At 40.3% G+C, this 19,087-nt stretch overlaps 1 protein-coding gene across 26 annotated transcripts in view; it reads right to left on the minus strand.

The window, feature by feature from the left end:
• ESRRG (estrogen related receptor gamma) overlaps positions 1–19,087 on the minus strand; it is a 615,477-nt gene that overhangs the window by 431,646 nt on the left and 164,744 nt on the right. For 4 of the 26 annotated variants that reach the window (XM_038586130.1, XM_038586144.1, XM_038586127.1 and 1 more), the window contains exon 2: positions 7,515–7,605. The exons of the other annotated variants lie outside the window; for them this stretch is intronic. The gene's annotated coding sequence lies outside the window, so the exon portion shown is untranslated. The remainder of the gene's footprint in view (positions 1–7,514; positions 7,606–19,087) is intronic. 26 annotated transcript variants of the gene reach the window in all.

Genomic DNA, 19,087 nt, shown 5'->3' on the forward strand with positions numbered 1-19,087 from the left:
TCCAGGGAAGGGAGAAGGAGTAGAAGAGAAGGTTGTGAGCAATGGACAACCCGAAGGCCTCTAACAATGTCTTTGGTACACACTCCAGTGCTGTTTATTAAGTAAAAGATGTGGAAACTCATGCATCAGGTGGCACCTGGGCCACATTCTTTCACACCCCTTGAGGCACGAATGAGGAAGCTGTAGACTCTGGAGAGGGAACACTCCAAAGACACGCCTGAATCATGATTAGAAGGGTCTAAATCATCACTGAAGACACACTTCACACTCACAGCTTTTGCCCTTTCCTTTAAAGCACGAAGTTAAAAGTAAAATGTTGGACAATTAAGCAAGTTGAGGTTTCAATTTCAACTTCTCCCTAACACCGTCAGACTACAAAGAGCAACTGGAATCAGACTTTGGTCATTTGCTTTAATGCTGAAGAGGAACGACTTGATTACCGGAAGACAAAAGGGATAATTTGTAAATAAGTTCTTGCAGACACCGAAGAGCTGATGATCTACGAAGCCCAGACACCAAGGTTTCCAGTGGGGCCTGGAATTTGACAGAGTCCAGAATCAGGAAAGAAAAATGTTTTGCAAATAAAAACAGGAGGATCTTTCCAGCACATTCAATGAGAGAGGAAGAAGGCAAGATGACTCGAATGTGGGAATTCAACCCTATTTTTTCCTGGGACTGTGAACACAGGAGGCCTGTTAAAAAGCTGTAATTTCTTTAAGTCTAAGGAAACATTAGGAGAGAACCCACCCAACTGACACTACAGGGTAAGAAGCCTGAGGAGAACTAGTTTCGGTTGTTAGTTTTTTTTAAAAAGAAAGCTTACAACTCAAGAGGTACAGGTATCCCTTGGAAATACTGCAGGTGGGTTCCAGAACAGCAATAAAGCAACAATTGCAAGGAAGGGAGTCAAAGGATTTTCCGGTTTCCCCATGCATATAAAAATTATGTTTACATGATATGTCATCTAGTAAGTGTGCAATAGCATTATGTCTAAAAAACAATGTACATATCCTATTGCAAAAACGCTAACCATCATCTGAGCTTTTAGCAGGTCATGATTTCCTTGTGGTGGAGGGTCTTGCCTCAGTGTTGATGGCTGCTGACTGGTCAGGGTGCTGGTTGCTGAAGGCTGGGGAGGATGAGACGAGTACTTAAAATAGGCCAATGAAATTTACTGAATCAATTGATGCTTCCTTTCGTGAATGATCTCTCCGTGGCATGTGACGCTGTTTGATAGCGTTTCACCCACCGTAGAACTTCTTTCAAGATTGGAGTCAATCCTCCCACAGCCTGCCACCGCTTTATCAACTAAGCTTATGTAATATTCAAACTCCTTTGTTGTCACTGCAACAGTATTAACAGTATCTTCAGCATCTTCACCAGGAGTAGATTCCATCTCAAGAAACCATCTTCTTTGCTTGGACACAAGAAACAACTCGTCATCCATTAAAGTTTTATCAGGAGGTTGCATGATTCAGTCCCATCTGCAGGCTCCACTTCTAATTCTAGTTCTCGTGCTACTTCTACTACACCTGTAGGCACTTCTTCCCCCTGAAGTCTTCAATTCCTCAAAGTCATCAAGGAGAGTTGGAATCAACTTCCTCCAAACACTTGTTAATGTTGACATTTTGACCTTTTCGCACGAATTACAACTGTGCTTAATGGCATCCAGAATGGTGAATCCTTTCCAGAAGGTTTCAATTTATTTTGCCACCTCAATCAGAGGAGGAATCATTATTTATGGCAGCTATAGCCTTATAAAATGTGTTTCTAGGCTGCCGGAAGGCAGGAAGGAGGAAGGAGGAAGGAAGGACGAAGGACGGAAAGGGAAGGCGAACAAAGTTCCACGAATCGTCAGCCTTCCTTCTGACCTATGTCTCTGTTGACTGCGTTTTTCTTTTCTTCTTGTCTTCATTTTTTTGTCTTTTTTTCTTCTTTCTTTCTTTCTTTCTTTCTTTCTTTCTTTCTTTCTTTCTTTCTTTCTTTCTTTCCTTTCTTTTCTTTCTTTCTTTCTTTCTTTCTTTCTTTCTTTCCCTTCTTTCTTTCTTTCTTCTTTTCTTTTCTTTCTTTTCTTTCTTTTCTTCTTAGATTGAGAGCCTGAGTGGGGAAGGTGGGAAGGTGGATAGGAGCAGAGGGAGAGAGAGAATATTAAGCAGGCTCCACAGTCAGTGTGGAGTCCAACACGGGGCTCAATCTCACAACTCTGAGATCATGACCTAAGTCAAAATCAAGAGTCAGGCGCTTAACTGACTGAGCCACTCAATCTATAGAATGTATTTGTTAAATAATAAGAGTTGAAAGTCATAATTACTTCTGATCCATGAGCTGCAGAATGGATGTTGTGTTAGCAGGCATGAAAACAATATTGACCTTGTACATCTCCATCAGAGCTCTTGGGTGACCAGTTACATTGTCAATGAGCACTCGTATTTTGAAGGGGATCTTTTTTCCTGAGCAGTAGGTCACAACAGTGGGCTTAAACTATTCAGGAAACCATATTGTAAAAAGATGTGCTGGTCATCCAGGCTCTTCTGTTCCACTGACAGAGCACAGGCATAGTAGACTAGGCCTAATTCTTAAGAGCTCTAGAATTTTCAGAATAGGAAATGAGCATTGGCTCCAACTGCAAATCACCAGCTGCATCACTTCCTAACAAGAGAGTCAGCCTGTCCTTTGAATCTGTGAAACTGGGCATTGGCTTCTCCTCTCTAGCTATGAAAGTCCTAGATGGCATCTTCTCCTGATAGAAAGCTGTTTTATATACATTAAAAATCTGCTGTTTAGTGTAGTCACCTTCACAAATTATCACAGTTAGATCTTCTGAATAACTTGATGTGGCTTCTACATCAGCATCTGCTGCTTCACTTTGTCCTTTGATGTTCTAAGGGCAGCTTCCTTCCTTGAACCTCATGAACCAGCCTCCACTGGTTTCCTACTTTTCTTCTGCAGCCTCCTTACCTCTCCCAGCCTTCACATGATTGAAGAGTTAGGGCCTTGCTCTGGATTAGGCTTTGGCTTCAAAGAATTATGTGGCTGGTTTGATCTTCTAGCCAGATCTCTAAAACTTTCTCCCTATCAGCAACAGGCGTCTCACCTTCTTACCATTCATACATTCATTGAGAGTAGCACCTTTAATTTCCTTTAGGAACTTTTCCTTTGCATTACAATTTGGCTAACTGTTTGGAGCAAGAGGATTAGCTTTTGGCCTGTCTCAGCTTCTGACAGGCTTTTCTCACTAAGCTTAATCATTTGTAGCTTTTGATGTAAAGTGAGAGATGTGAGACTCTTCCTTTTACTGCAACAGTCGGAGGCCATTGTAGGCTTGTTAATTGTCCTGATTTCAATATTGTTGTGTCTCAGAGACCGGGAAGGCCAGAGGGGAGGGAGAGAGAAGGGTCACTGCCAGTTGGTGGAGCAGTCAAAATACACACAACCTTTATCGATTAAGTTCATTGTCTTCTATGAATGCAATTTGTGGCCCCCAAAACAATTACAATAGTAATATCAAAAATCCTTGATCATCAATCAGCATAACAAATACAATAATAACAAAAAAGTTTGAAATATTGTGGGAATTAGCTAAATGTGACATACAGCAAATGCTGTTGGAGGAAAAAAATGGCTCCAATAGACTTGTTGGTTGCAGGGTTGCCATAAACCTTCAATCTGTAAAAAACACAGTATCTGAAAGTACAATAAAGCAAAGTGCAATAAAATGAGGTATATCTTAACAAAAGAAGGGGTTGTAGGATCAAAATTCCTTCGAGGGCTGATTTCATCAGATAAGAAGTTGCTGTCTGCATAACGTTGCCAATGGTCATGATTGACCTGGCTGTGATTTCAAGTTTAACATTTAAATTATACAACTTGTCAAAGCCCATTGCTGAAATTAATGAAAATTCTAAATAATGTTCACATTATGATCACAAGTTTTTAGAATGCATTCTCCTTTTGATCCCACACATAGAGCTTACGTCTGAGCAGAGGCCTTCAACTCAGGATCATGCTATCTGGGACCTCCCATCACACAGGAGGCAGCCCACAGTGACATCCTACTCAGAGTCTTAGGAAGGAAGAATTACTACCTGAGTCACTAAACTCCCTTTTGGTCCTGTGCAAGATGTTCAGGAATTGCAGCAAGGAGAGAAAAGATGGATTTAGAGTCTTCCATAATCCCTTAAGAAATTTGGGAATGTTCTAGGACTCAAGATGCATGAACTAGTTGTCCCATGGGCAACTGGGATCCTGTTATTTGGCAATGCATGGGAGGTAGGGGATGGGTGGGGGAGAATGAATTAGAAACTGGCCCTTTGACTACTCTTCTGCAAATCCAGTGTCTGCATATTTTTGCTATGTACATCTCGGGCTCCATTTCAGGTTCTATCCCATTTAGGGGTCCTGGGTGAGGGAACACAGATGGGAATTTGATCCCATTGCCTCAATGATATCCTCTTACTACAAAATGCAATATACATTTCCCCAGATTAATTCTGTTTTAAATGGTGACAACCAACCCAGGTGAAAGATTCTTATTCAATGCTGCAGATAATTTCCCAAAGAAGAGATAACTGTTGTAAACGTTTTGAAGTTCAGTTACAGTATGATTAAGAACATCACTACTACTTATATAATTTTTCCTGTCTGGAAATATTCTGAATTACCAACAACCAGTTTTAAGAGATACACAGGAACACCACCAATTTGTAAACTAAGAACTGCCTATATTCAATTAATTATTGAGACTGGACAATTTGAACTGACAAAAAAATAATAATTAATTCCAGGATTAAAAATTACCAGATATATTCACATGGATTTTTGCATTGCAAAAACACAGCATCTGAAAGTGCAATAAAGTAAAGTGCCATAAAATGAGGTCTGTCTTACAAAAGAAGGATTTGTAGGATCAAAAACTTCAGGAGGCATCTTACACACAGATTCCACTGTGAATGGTGCTACTCCACTATGGTTGCATAGCAAAGGGTTAGGGGAAGTAGCATCTGGATTCCCTTCCCTATGCCAGAGGATTTAAAAAAAAAGATCTGGGGCGCCCGGGGGGCTCAGTGGTTGAGCATCTCCCTTTGGCTCGGGGCGTGATCTTGGGATCCAGGATCAAGTACCACATCGAGCTCCTCCTTGGGAGGTTGCTTCTCCCTCTGCCTGTGTCTCTGCTTCTCTCTCTCTGTGTCTCTCATGAATAAATAAATAAAATTTTAAAAAAATAAAAATAAAAATAAATTAAAAAGATTTATTGATTTCTTTTATATAGAGAGAGAGTGAGAGCAGGGGGAGGAGCAGAGGAAGAAGGAGAGAGGGAGAGAAGCAGACTCCTTGCTGAGTGCAGAGCCCAATGTGGGACTCAATCTCACCACCCATGAGATCATGACCTGAGATGAAATGCAAGAGTCAGATGCTTAACTGACTGAGCCACCCAGGCACCCCCAGAGGATGCTTTTAGAGCAGATCTAGAGAACTAAGTCACCAGCATCCCTTCACTCAGTCACTGACCCCAAGGCAATAGTCACTGACCCTGCACTACCCCCATCCTCACCATCACCAGTCTCTAGGTGGTTGAGTCAGCACCTTAGAAGACGGGGAATTATCTCTCTACCTTCAGAAGGAGAAAGATCTGTTCTTCAAGTTCCAAAATGGCACTAAGAATGGATATTCCAATAAAAAGAGAAGCCATTTAACACAAAATGTTCCTGAAACATGGTAGCACTACAGTAGAACTCAAAGATTAACATCACTTAGAGAAAAGCACATTTTAGGAATACATCTTACCAGGAGGCATTACCTATAATCTACTTAAATACAGATACAAAAGCCTGTGCATAATACAGTCTCAAAAATGAATGGATAGCAGTAGGTTTTTAAAAGGGAAAACACAAATAGTTCTGAATATAACATTAGAATACAGTCAGATAGTAGGAGATACATAGAAGAAATTCTCAACTTTCTAGATTCCCTGCCATATGTTGTTTGGGGGTTCTAAATCAGTTTATTCGAAGGGTCTAAAAAAAATATTTCACTAAAGGCAATCAAAAAGGATTTTCCCAGGCTGGCACGGGATAACTCAAACAAGCTTTGGGTTTTGGGGTAGATTCTGGGCAAAGATGGCTTTAGCTCCCCACCCCTCACCAAGCTTGTTATAATAAGAGAGAAAAATGGAACAATGTGAGCAATATGATATCTTAAAATGTCCCTTGAAAGGGAGAGTAGGTCAGAGATTGTGATACTGTTTTGAGAGCAGACAATAATCCATCAATTTAGCTACAGCTTTTTCAGTGATGGGTACAATGTAAAGCTCTCCCCCAGTTAACTGAGCTCTAACTTAGAATTCCAGATTTAGATCTCCCAATAGTTGCCACTGTATAGCTAGTCTTCCCAAATTCAACAATATTGGCTACCTTCGGATGCAATTTCTGATGGAGACAGCTCTTCTGTGAGGGCAGGATATTTTAAAAATAAGTGGCCGAGATCCTTGACTCTAACCTTCCACTCTGACCCTGGTGGTGCGGAAAGTCGGGCCAGGAAAGGAAAGGATTGATAAGCAGCAGAAGAGAAGAAATAAGCAACAGACTAAAAGAAAAGAAAAATAACGTAAAGAGAGAGGAAGGTTACCTATGGGCGAGCACACAGTCCATTCACTCTAAGGTGGAATACATTAATGCTCTCAAATGGAGGGCAACTTCCTTGTGGTCTATCCTCCTCTCTGGAGGACACAAGAATATCATTGCTGGGTAGATGTTGGAGATCATCCACTCCAAAGTCTGCATTTCACCGTCAAGGAAAGGTCCAAAGTATGCATTTCACCAGCAAGGAAAGGAGGGCCTTGGAAGGCAAAGAGACTTACAAAGTCATGACCAGAAGCCAGGTTCATGGTGGACCAGCCCAAGGTCCTACCAACCACACTTGCCTTAAAGCAGGGATGGGTCTTCCAACCTGTAGACAATCGCTAATGACTCAACAGTGAAGTAAGATGCAGGTGCCTTTCTCTCTCTCTTTTTTTTTTTTTGGGGGGGGGGGGGCGGGCGGGCATTGAAACACAGGTCAGCTTCCAGCACTTGAACTTGCAGAAGAGCTGGGGCTGGCAAGGCCACAGCCGACCCAGCTTCCGGGGCAACTCGACCCTTGGTGACAGCATACTTTAAATTTAGAGGGACACACTCTAAGCCTCGTTTTTTTTTTTTTTTTTTTTTTTTATATATATTCCCAACAAACCATCTCTGGTGGTGATCATGACCTAACATTTCTGGTGATTAATTAAGAACTTTTCATTACATCAGTGAGCTTGTAATTAACAGTTCCCCCGTCTTTAATAAAATATATAGAATGATATGAAACAAATGAGGGATACCGAGTGGTAGATAAAGCCTTCGTCCAAATGATATCATCCTCCTCCACCGGTCAAGAGGGAGGCAAAGCAGCAAAGGGCCAGGAGGGAAGAGAGGAGCGGGGCGTGTTCTAGAAGGGGATGGGGAGGAGGAAGGAGGCATTTGCTCAATCAGTACCTATTTTCAGAATTTCCTTCGAGCTGGCTTGGACTGAGAGCCATCAATTATTTAAAAGATGTAACATGATGCTTCCTTTGTTGAGGCAAATCTGCAAGCAGACCCCGAGAGAAAATAAAAAATGAATTAGACAGAATGTATGAGTCTGCTTGAAGAAAACAAAGACTTAGCTGTTGGGACTGGCTCTGTTTTAGAAATAGTTCAGTTTTGTCTTTTAAAATCCACAAACCTCCCCCCCCCTTACCTATTTATTTATTATTTTCTACAGTAGATCACACAAAAAGAGGAATGAATCATTCCCTAAACTTCTTTCTTTTCAGATGCAGCTTGATGTATTGTCTTCATTTAAATTACAAATACACTAATCTGAAACACTGTTTACCAAGTAGCATTTTAAATGAAAGATACAAGAAATTGCATCACTCACATTTTAAAAATGACTTTCGACTCTGGACCTCATAAAAAACAGCCGACAGTGTTCTCTGTCTTGGCTGCTATATTTCAGTCCAGTGAATGAAATTCAATTAGTGAGCTTTGTACTTAGGACATTATGATTCTGATGGTTGCTCTGATCAAAACTGGTGTGCCAAGCCCTAGTTCTGTTGTTTTTTTTTGTTTTGTTTTGTTTTTTTTTTTTTTGCAGACTGCAGTTAAGGGGGGTGGGTGGTGGTGGTGAAGAAACCCAATAGGGCAGGTTGGCATGAAGAAAGTTAGTTTTCGGAGCAGCTTACTTTTCACCATCATCACAAAATAGGGGAGGAGGAGAGCTGTTCCCCAGAACAGCTCATTATTTACTAAGTGCATGGATTAACTTTTTGAGAAACCTCAATGCTTCTGTCTATCATTACCAGTTTTAGTACTTTCCCAAAATAGCAATCAGCCTCAAACCAACCAGTTAGCGGGCTACTACCAACGCATTCCAGATTTAATTCGTTCTTAGGTTTTGATCTGCCTCAGCTGGTGTTCCAAACGGAAAGTACAGAGTGGAATCTTGCTGATGTTTTTGTGACCCTCGGAATTAAACAAAGCGACAAGCACCGAATATGAAACCCTGGGCCTTGACGGTATAGACTCACACCACGATGCCATCAGTTCAAGAGGTGCTAAACCTTAACACTTGAAAGATGCTAACACTTGAAAACAAAACCACACGCAGCAAAAAACCACAGGGCTGAAGCCTAGTGCATCACACGCCTCGGTCCCCCATCTGGGCCGTTGCACTCTGATTCAAGAGTGTGCATGGATCAAGCAAAATGGTTAAGTGTGAATCAAGCTGATCATTACATGGCTTAACCCTTTACAAAAAGGTAGACAAGGAATAGTGGAGATCTTAGAAACAATGCAGCCATTGGTGGATTAATAACAATCTTAATAAATTCATCAATTGAGACCTGAGGATCCATTTGAATTTCAGAGTTGTTTTTGTGTGTGTGTGTGTTTTTGTGTTTTTTTATGCCTGTTTTTTTGTTTGTTTGTTTGTTAGTTTGTTTTTAAACACAGACAAGCTCACATGACTTCTTTGCTCCTCTCAGGAAATGACACCAGCATCCTTACAACTTACTGTACAGACAGAAATAAAGGAATCATCCTTGGCATCTCTTTTCTCTCATCACCATTATCCATTCCATCTCCAAATCCTTCCCACTTTTGGGAAAACAATTACGGGAACAATCCTACGAAATTCCCGAAGTGACATCTGACTTCTTGGTACACTCTTTGGAAACTTGTTCTAGAGGTTTTAAATATTGCCTGAGAGTGACCCAGGATTCAGTACAAGATGGACAGCTTGTGCCCTCGGAGCTATTTTTCTCTGACTCAAAAACTCAAAAAGCTATTTTTCTCTGACTCAAAAACTGTATACCCCCCAACTATTCTTGATAAGAACACACCATACACTGATGGTTTTTAATTTTTTTAAAGGCTTATTTGTTTATTTGAGGGCAACAGCCGTGGGTGGGGGAGTGGCAGGGACAGAGGGAGACAGAGAATCTCTAGCAGATTCCCTGCTGAGTGTGGAGTCTGATGCAGGGCTCGATCTACGACCCTGAGATCTGACCTGAGCCAAAACTGAGAGTTGGACACTTAACCAACTAAGTCACCCAAGTGCCTGATGGTTTTTAATTTTTTAAATTTTTTCAACATTTTTATTTTAATTCTAGTTAGTTAACACAGTGTTACATTAGTTTCAGGTGTACAATACAGTGACTCAACAGTTCTATACATCACCTGGACACTGATGGTTTTTTAAATGATAAAGAATCCACTCCAAAGTGAATCTTTTCTTAGGTCAGATACAAAAGGGAAAATGCACACTCACTATCTGCTCACCAACAGGCTGCCCCAGATGTGTCTTCTCAGAATTATTAGTAAAATGTGGTGCTAGAGTGGCTTGTTCCAGATTGCTAGAACTGACTGCATCTCTCTTCCCAATCCATGTTGAGTGACTTCATGTTGGTAGCTTGAAATCAGCCACCATGAGAGTATTTACACCATGGAAATCAGCAAACATTACAAATCAGGTGGGGTGTTTTTACCCTCCAGAGAGACAGATTAGCACCACATCACTGAAAAAGGAATTAATTTGTTTCTTTCTGAACAAATAAAAAATACTACAGAGTGTCCTGCATATTATAGCACTTCCCTTTCTTTTTTTTTTTTAAGATTTTATTTATTCATGAAAGACACACACACACAGAGAGAGAGAGAGAGAGAGAGAGAGAGAGAGGGGCAGAGACACAGGCAGAGGGGGAAGTAGGCTCCATGCAGGGAGCCCAATGCGGGACTCGATCCTGGGACCCCAGGATCATACCCCAGGCTGAAGGCAGGCGCTAAGCCACAGAACCACCCAGGGATCCCCAGCACTTCCCTTTCCACAGGTTCTTGCAGATGATATGGGCAACCTTGCATCAGGGAAATACAAATCAAAACCACAATGAGATACCACCTCACACCAGTGAGAATGGCTAAAAAATTAACAAGACAGGAAATAACAAATATTGGCGAGCATGTGGAGAAAGGGGAACCCTCTTGCACTGTTGGTGGGAATGTGAACTGGTGCAGCCACTCTGGAAAATGGTGTGGAGGTTCCTTAAGAAGTTAAAAATAGAGCTACCCTATGACCCAGCAATTGCACTACTGGGTATTTACCCCCAAAATTCAGATGTAGTGAAATGCCGGGACGCCTGTACCTCAATGTTCATAGCAGCAATGTCCACAAAGCCAAACTGTGGAAGGAGCCATGACGTCCTTCGACAGATGAATGGATAAAGATGTTGTATATATTATTATTCAGCCATCAGAAAGGATGAATACCTGCCATTTGCTTCGATGTGGATGGAACTGGAGGGTATTATGCTGAGTGAAATAAGTCAATCAAAGAAAGACAATCAGGGGATCCCTGGGTGGCGCAGCGGTTTGGCGCCTGCCTTTGGCCCAGGGCGCGATCCTGGAGACCCGGGATCGAATCCCACATCAGGCTCCCGGTGCATGGAACCTGCTTCTCCCTCTGCCTGTGTCTCTGCCTCTCTCTCTCTCTCTCTCTCTGTGACTATCATAAATAAATAAAAATTAAAAAAAAAAACAAAGAAAGACAATCATCATATGGTTTCACTCATATGTGCAATATAAGAAATAGTGAAAGAAACTGTAAGGGAAAGGAGGGAAACTGAATTGAGAAAAATTAGAGAGAAAGACAAATGATGAAAGACTCCTATCTCTGGGAAACAAAAGGTTGCAGAAGGGGAGGAGTGTGGAGGGATGGGTAACTGGGTGACTGGCACTGAGGAGGGCACTTGATGAGTGTGGGGGGATGACCACTGGGTATGATACTATTTGTTGGCAAACTGAATTTAAATGAAGAAGGAGAAGGAGAAGGAGGAGGAGGAGGAGGAGAAGGAGAAGGAGAGGAGAAGAAGAAGAAGAAGAAGAAGAAGAAGAAGAAGAAGAAGAAGAAGAAGAAGAAGAAGAAGAAGAAGAAGAAGAAGAAGACGACGACGACAGATGATATGGGCAACCCTGGATGCCATTTACTGAGTCAGAGAGTAACAGGACGGAGGGAGCTCAGCCTTCAAATCACCACATGAAAGAGACTCCTCTCAATCAGGAATACTCATTGTGGCTTATATGGACTTATGTCTACACTATTTACCATTTGGTGGTTTGCTAAACACTCTTTCTCTTCTTTGAACTATTGCCTTTCCTCCTTCCAGCTGATAAAATAAATCTAGCTAAATCTAGGGATGAGAGCTGGTCAAGATTGAGAAGATAGAAACAGGGGCCTAACATGTTATTAATTTCTCACTTAGAGTTTATTTCACTTGAGAATTTTTGGTTCTTGGTGTTATTCTCTTCCACAGTCATCAGCTAGAAAGCTGTGTTATTTCCACATGCTGTGGTACAATGTGCAGTTTATTCCTTTTCACTTTCGTGATGTCACCTAAATGAAATGTCGCAGTTTAGAATCATTTCCATATTAGAAATATATGAAGAATCCAATCTATAGGCCCTACAACTTGTCAAGGAAATTAACTCTAAAGACAGTATCGATATTATACAATTAAAATGAGAGCTCTTAACATATTTAATTTCCCCCTGACTTGACTTTCTTCAGTCATTATGGACAAAAAGTATGAATTCATTATTTGCAAATAGCCTGGATTGCTTAATATATTCTAGAAGGAACGAAGACACCGCCTTGCAAGCAGGTGCGCACACACATACATTCCAGCCCACGTGTTTCTCTAGCAAGGGCAAAAATAATTATGAAGGTAAAGATAAAAAAAAAAAAAGAAGGTAAAGATAAGCAACTATCCTACATTGTTGACCATGCAGACTCAATATAGTGGAATTATAAATGTATTTTCAGTCTATATGTTTCTATCTCTAGCCTTTCTCATCCTATAACACTCATGATGAAGAAAGAGAAGGAGGACATGAGGTAGGGAAATCAAAAGGTTGTTTAATCTCTTTGTATTATTTACTATAGAAAGCATCCCATGTTTTCTTCCCTATAAACTTGTATAAGGAGTCTATTTGGGGGTGTTTGGGATTGTTGTGTTTTTAAAAATTTAACAATCATAGCTCTGAAGCTTAATCACTTGTATGTGTTACAAGACCAGATGGTTCAAGTGGGTGTTTGTTTACAAGCTCTTTGCATAAGGTTTTTAGCTGCTTTTTAGACCAAAGCTGAATATTTCAACGAACAAAGGAGGCAACAAGGAATCAATGAAAAAGCACTGGATTTCATAGGTCCCTGGGCTGTTAGCCTTCACTCTGCCATCACTTTGTGCATTTTTACAAGGCTGCATTTAGGGCCTGAGAAACAATAACATATGCTTAATGTGCTTTGAGTTCTTTATGGAACCCCGACAGACTTTGGAGGAGAAAGGTATCTACTGTGGACTCAGTGTTATTTGAAAGCTGCCAGTAAACCAACTGGAAAAGAACAGAGCACCCTGCCTTCCCAACACCTTCCCCATCCTGAAACTCTAGAATTTAATGTTTCCTGTTTCTACAGGCTTCTTGAACTGTGCTCTTCTGGCCAGCCACATCCACCTCCTGCTCCCTCCTTCTGGATAAGGATGTAAAAAGAGAGGAAAAAAAAAAAAACTTTTGTGGTGACTCCCCCATTCTTTGTTTCCTGTCCAGTAACCACAGTCACTATCTGCACACGTGCAAAGGGTGCAGGTTTATTTACTGCAAAGTAAGTCAAGTAATACTAAAGTTTCCTTACGGGAGAATCAAAGGTTTCATTAAGGCATGAACTTTTACGGCTTTGGAAAGATGAGTATTTCTTGTTTTCTGGATGAGAAGATCCCCTTCTCCTGGCTCGCCATCTATGCTGGCACTCAACCTTCTTTCAATGCTGGCAGGCAATGCTAGCTTAACTTTATTTTTAATAAGATTAATAATCGTGAGCAAGGTTGGCACACCTAGCATTAATATCTTACATCATAAGCTGTCTGGCCTTTATGGGTTATCCAAACCAGTATCTTTCTTGTCACTATCCAATCAGTTCCAGGAATAAGATATCTGAGGTGAAAAAGGCAGTACATGAATATCTTAGCATCTCAATGAGCTTGCCTCTATCATATTCTATAACAAACTAGCAAGAAATTACAAGCTAACAAAAATGTGTTTGTTCGTTATCATTCCACGCATCTAATTCACCTCTTTTATTAGTTTGGGGGTAAAAAATAACTTTTTCATAATTCCTTTGGATTAACTCAGCAAAATGTGATATCATCTGACTGTGTTTTTAGGATAAGGGATGTGCTCCACTTATTGCTAATTTTCCAGAGACCCATGCAGTTTCCAGCACACAGCAGTGCTCCATGAAAGTATGGTGAGTGAATGAAGGAATGAGTTAGTAGATAGGACACTTCTCCTCCAACTTTAATGAACTCAAAGCTTAATTTAATATATGTCATTCGTGCTTACAGATTAAAGTTAAAGCACCTAGATAAATTAGCCTATTCATGCCTCATGTGACTGTTTTGCCTTCTGAACGCAACTTTTAAGAAAGAGCGGTTCTATCGTTTATAGCTTTTAAGAAAGGAGAGTGTATCTGCTATAATTCAAATAGATTTGAAATATTGTCTTGATTACCATCAAAAGAAATCAGACTCAGAACAGAACATATGCTTGTCCATGGCAACCACGGGGTTGTTGTTTATGGATTGAATGTTTGCACCCTCTCCAAATTCTTAGGTTGAATTATAAAAGCACAATGTCATGGTGGTTTGGAGGTGGGGACTCTGAGAGGTGATTTGGCCAAGAGAGTGAACCCCCTCATGGTGAGATGAGTGCCCTACAATCAGGCTCAGGAGAGATCCCTTGCCCCTTCTGCTATGTGAGGTTACAGCAAAAAGACAGCTTTCGTAGGAAGGTAGGAAGGAGACCATACCAGATGTCCACCATGCTGGCACCATGATCTCGGAATCCCCAGTCTCCAAAACTATAAGAAGTAAATTCTTGTTATTTATAAGCCACCCAGTTTATGGTATTTTGTTACAGCAGCCCAAACAGACTGATAGTAGTCAACTCTCCGTTACAACTTGTCCAACGAATGACTAAACAACCGTCAGCTTCTTATCAAGCCTGAGCATAGGTTACACCAAACTCAATTCCTGATTTGCTCACTATCCGTCCATTATAGTGAACAATGATTATTTATTTGTATTTGTGGCATAAAATTAGTGGTCCTGGGAAGCAGGAATTTTTCAAATCAAGACGTGATTTTTCTCTAATCACATCCTCTGGCAAACAAGGGGAAAACCTAGGAAGGTCTCAGCACATAGATCTCCTTATCTGCAGACCAAAGGAGAATAGAAACACTAGCAGTAGCCATGAAATATCCCTCGTAGTCACTATTTATGTTTTATATACTGTCAGCAGCATGGTCATTTAGCATCAGACACCGTTACCCAGGCACTTAGATGATGCAGCAAGTGTCAATACTGATGTTACTATTTATAGCCCAATAAACTCCACTTTGAACAATATTAGTAATGTTAAGCTTAGGTAGCACTCCTAGTATTAATGCCTTAATACAGATATATTGCTATAAGCATAGTTTACAGCACGGAACATAAACACAAATCCAGCGATAATAATAAATCACTTTCTTGACTGCTTAAAAACATACTGCCAAAGTGGGCTTTATGCATTACACAATGGAGCAGAAGGCAGCGATATATATTTAAATTTTCCATTTTTAAGCTGTCACTCAAAAACTTTTCATACTTTTTTTAGCTATTGATCTTACTGGCTTGTGATAAGACTTCAACTGCTTGGTTGGGCTGTTTTTAGCTTCTGCGTCTTATTAAAAGAGCTAAATCAGGAATCAAAAAATGCTACTAATTTAGTATTTTTCAATAGAAATGAAAGCTAAAAACAGCACCAAAATAGTGTAACTCTCATCTTGTATTGCCCTAGAATCCCACATTTAATTATCATGTGTGTAGCATAATAATGGGTATAATGAAACCACGTATCACTATATACATATATATACATACCTGAAAATAAAAACTTGTATTAAATATGCGAAAATAATTATTATAGGTTTTCTGATACTTTCCATGAAATACTTTTGTACAGTAATATATAATATATATGTATATACACACACACACACATATGTCTTGCATCATGTATTGGTTCTGCATATGTGTGTATATAAAGAGAGAGGTTCCATAATTTTATTTTTTCCCCTTCTTCTTTCATTTGCAAGAAACAGCCATTGTTAATGTTTTGGCTACTCCTTACCTTACAATATACATCCTGCATCAAAACAATCAAACCTCAGCAGCAGAACAGCTGGGGTGATTGACTAATTAGCTCATCAACCAACTCACACCACCCCTCCGACATACACACTGTTTGGGCTCTGAGTGGCAAATGCCATACCGCAATCAGAAGACTTCCAAACTTGGTTTTTAGACTGAGAACCTTGCTCCCTCAAGCCTGTGTCTACACTCACATCAGCCTTTCTATGAGCTGTTCAGCATACTGTGATTTGCTTCTGCCCTCGGTGCTGGCTCTGAAGTTCAAGGCTCAGTGTGAAAGAGGCAGTGGCCCTCCTAGCTAATTGCTCATATTTTGCAAAGGGCCACAGAGAAAAGGGAAGCCACAGCCTCCGAGGCCAGGATCCATCATAAACATTCCCACGATGTATGAATGAGTCGTGTGATCATGGCTGGGGATCTTAGAGCAGTCCTGAATCTTACCTGCTCAGGACAGAGCACTGTTTTTTTCTTATTCCCCATGGTATCTTCCTCTGACGTCCTTGCCAGAAAAGGTGGTGGTAGCAACTATCAAACAGCCAGACAATTTATTCTAGAATTGCAATAGCAGCTGGAATTCTAGTTAACTGTCATTATACCTACCTTCTGAGAGGGTCTCTGAGCACTGTGTAAAATAGCAAAATTGGTTTAAAAAATACATATTAACGAAGGGAAGATTTTTTTTTCCCTTTCAGAGTATCTAAAAACATTGCTCTTCTACAAATATTTCTCGCTTACTTGACGACACCTATTGTCAATCATTTTTAACTTCCTGCAGCATTTCGAACGGAGCCCCAAATCTTTCCTAGCAGTGCTTTGGTGCCAGCTCCTGGCATGTGGACACCACCAAAAGCCATCAATTTTCTACAGAGCTCACTGTTTCATTTCTGTACCCCTCATTTCCACTAATGCTACTGATTCTCTGAACATTGACTCACAATCACTCACATTGGGCCACTTTGGTTTGTCTACAATCTGCATATGTATATGTATGTGGGAGTGTGCACACCCAACCAGAGAGGCACATTTCCATTTCTCCTCCACATAAATATAGTGATGAATTGGCCGCTTAGAGCTTTTCTGACAGCCAGGCGAAATGGTAGCTCCAGTGACCAGGGATGTCCTGGTTCCTCCTTGCAGAAAGGTATTCAGCGCACGTAATAATTATCCATCCATCTCGTTCACACTAAAGGCATGGCAATGCAATTTTAGCCTTATAATCAAGACCATATGACAAAAACCAAGGCCATTAGGGACCAATTTCGAGTATTCTCTGCAAGACAATGATTTTCCAACTGCACTTACATATGCTGAATAGTTACCTCTGCACGACCGCACCTGCTCTCATTTATGTAACCCCTCTGTTTTCCAAAGCTTCTCTGAGTAATGCAATAGAGCGAAGTTTTAAAGGCTTGCTGGCTTTTTTTTTTCCTTCATTATTTTTTTTTCATTTCCCAAAGCATAGCGTGAAAATGCTGAGGGTAAAATTTCTGCTCATGCCAATGATCATATTTCAGGATTTGCTTTGCTCCCTTTCTTCTTGCCTTTCCCCCTCTGCCCTGACTCCCTCATCCTCCCTCGTGGCCCTGCTTGTTTTCCTTTGAACTGAAGCATGGTCCTCCAGGCCCATAATTACTTCACGTGTACTTTTGACCTCAGCACTTCAGGTTCAGTGACATAATAATGTTGTCTCTGAAAGGACGTGATGTCATCATAAATCAAAGAGCTGTATGAGCAGAGGCTCCATAGAAGGGATGCCAAAATTATTTTAAAATAGTATAAAATGTAGCTCAAACACTCTTTTGAGTCTCACTTTAAAACACTTAGAGAAATGAATAAACCCACCCCCTTTTTACAGATACAGTTATAAATATTAAAAGCAATAATGGTCCATCATTAATGATGGATTGATTTGGGGGGCAATGAGAAAGAAATCATAAGACCAGGAAGAAGGAGAACACCAAAAAGTTTACGAAAAATGCCCCAGACACTACATTTTACTGTCAATACTTAGGATTCTCTACAGACTGCATGCTCAACCCTGTATTTTAATTGCTAAAGGGAAGGGAAATTATCACTAAACATCAATTAATTGTCATCTTGGTTCTTTAGCTTATGAGTAAGGTTACATCATAACATCTATGGACATTTTTCTAAAATTATGACATAATGGACTTGTTAATATGAGTTCCAGCATTATTTTTTTTAATTGCAAGACTGCATGGATAAAAAAATGCCATAAATAATAATTCAGTAAAATAATCTTTTTTAAAGACATTACCACAGCCCCTCTCCATTGAAGAAGTATCACACATTGTGGGTGACCATTTTCAGGAACATTCTGTGAAGACATTCAATGAGAAATCCCTATCCCTGCCCTGAAGCCATCAAACCCCAGTTCAGTTTGCTTCATCCTATTCTCTGGAAATACCATTGTTATTCCTATTGCTTGCTGCTTCATTTAACATGATGAATCTTGGCCTGTTCTAAGACAACAAGAACACAATGTATTATGCAATTTTTAATATAATTCACTTAAAAGTTCCTAATTACTTGAGCAAGGCATATGTAAATAGGGGATGTGTAAAATGAGTCAATGATCATGGCCTGAGCGTTCCACCAGTTGAACAATATTCTGGTTATCTAATCAGGTTCCGAATGTATATACAATGTACGACTCAGAGTACCAAGGATGCCATATATAAATGGATACGGTTCATGTTAATATATGTGCTGTTTCCTCAGTTAAGGTGCTTGCCAGCTGACAGGCGAAGGAGAAAGTTATGACATCTCAGCAGTGATCCTGCCTGAACATGTGTGGACTTAGCTGTTCATCTGATTGTCACCTCATTGGAATTATTTGCATTGGCAACAGCATATGGAGTTGGTTTTAACTTAAATTTGAATCTCCTAAGATGCCTTCAAAAAACATTGTCCTGTGGTGCTTTGCTGGAAATAAAGCCAGTGTGTACATAGAAGCCAGCCTGTCACATGCTTGACACGGCAGTTACAGACAACAGAAATGGCCAAGTCTTTCAGAAGAAATCATAAACTTCTGAAAGCTAACAGAGGTTGGTGCGAACAACCTGAGTCATTCATGTGCCAATCATCTACCTGTCAAAAGCTTTCAATCAAGGAATAAACAGAACCAAAACCTTAGCCAAATTGAAAAACAACAACAAAATAAAAATAATGAAACCCTGGTATTCTACAATCATCCGGAAATTACACTTTTAATCCTAACAGTGGTAAAGATTTCCAGATTATTAAAAGCACTGTATCACTATG

This window comes from Canis lupus, chromosome 38 (genome assembly GCF_011100685.1).
Source record: "Canis lupus familiaris isolate Mischka breed German Shepherd chromosome 38, alternate assembly UU_Cfam_GSD_1.0, whole genome shotgun sequence".
Lineage (NCBI taxonomy): Eukaryota > Metazoa > Chordata > Mammalia > Carnivora > Canidae > Canis > Canis lupus.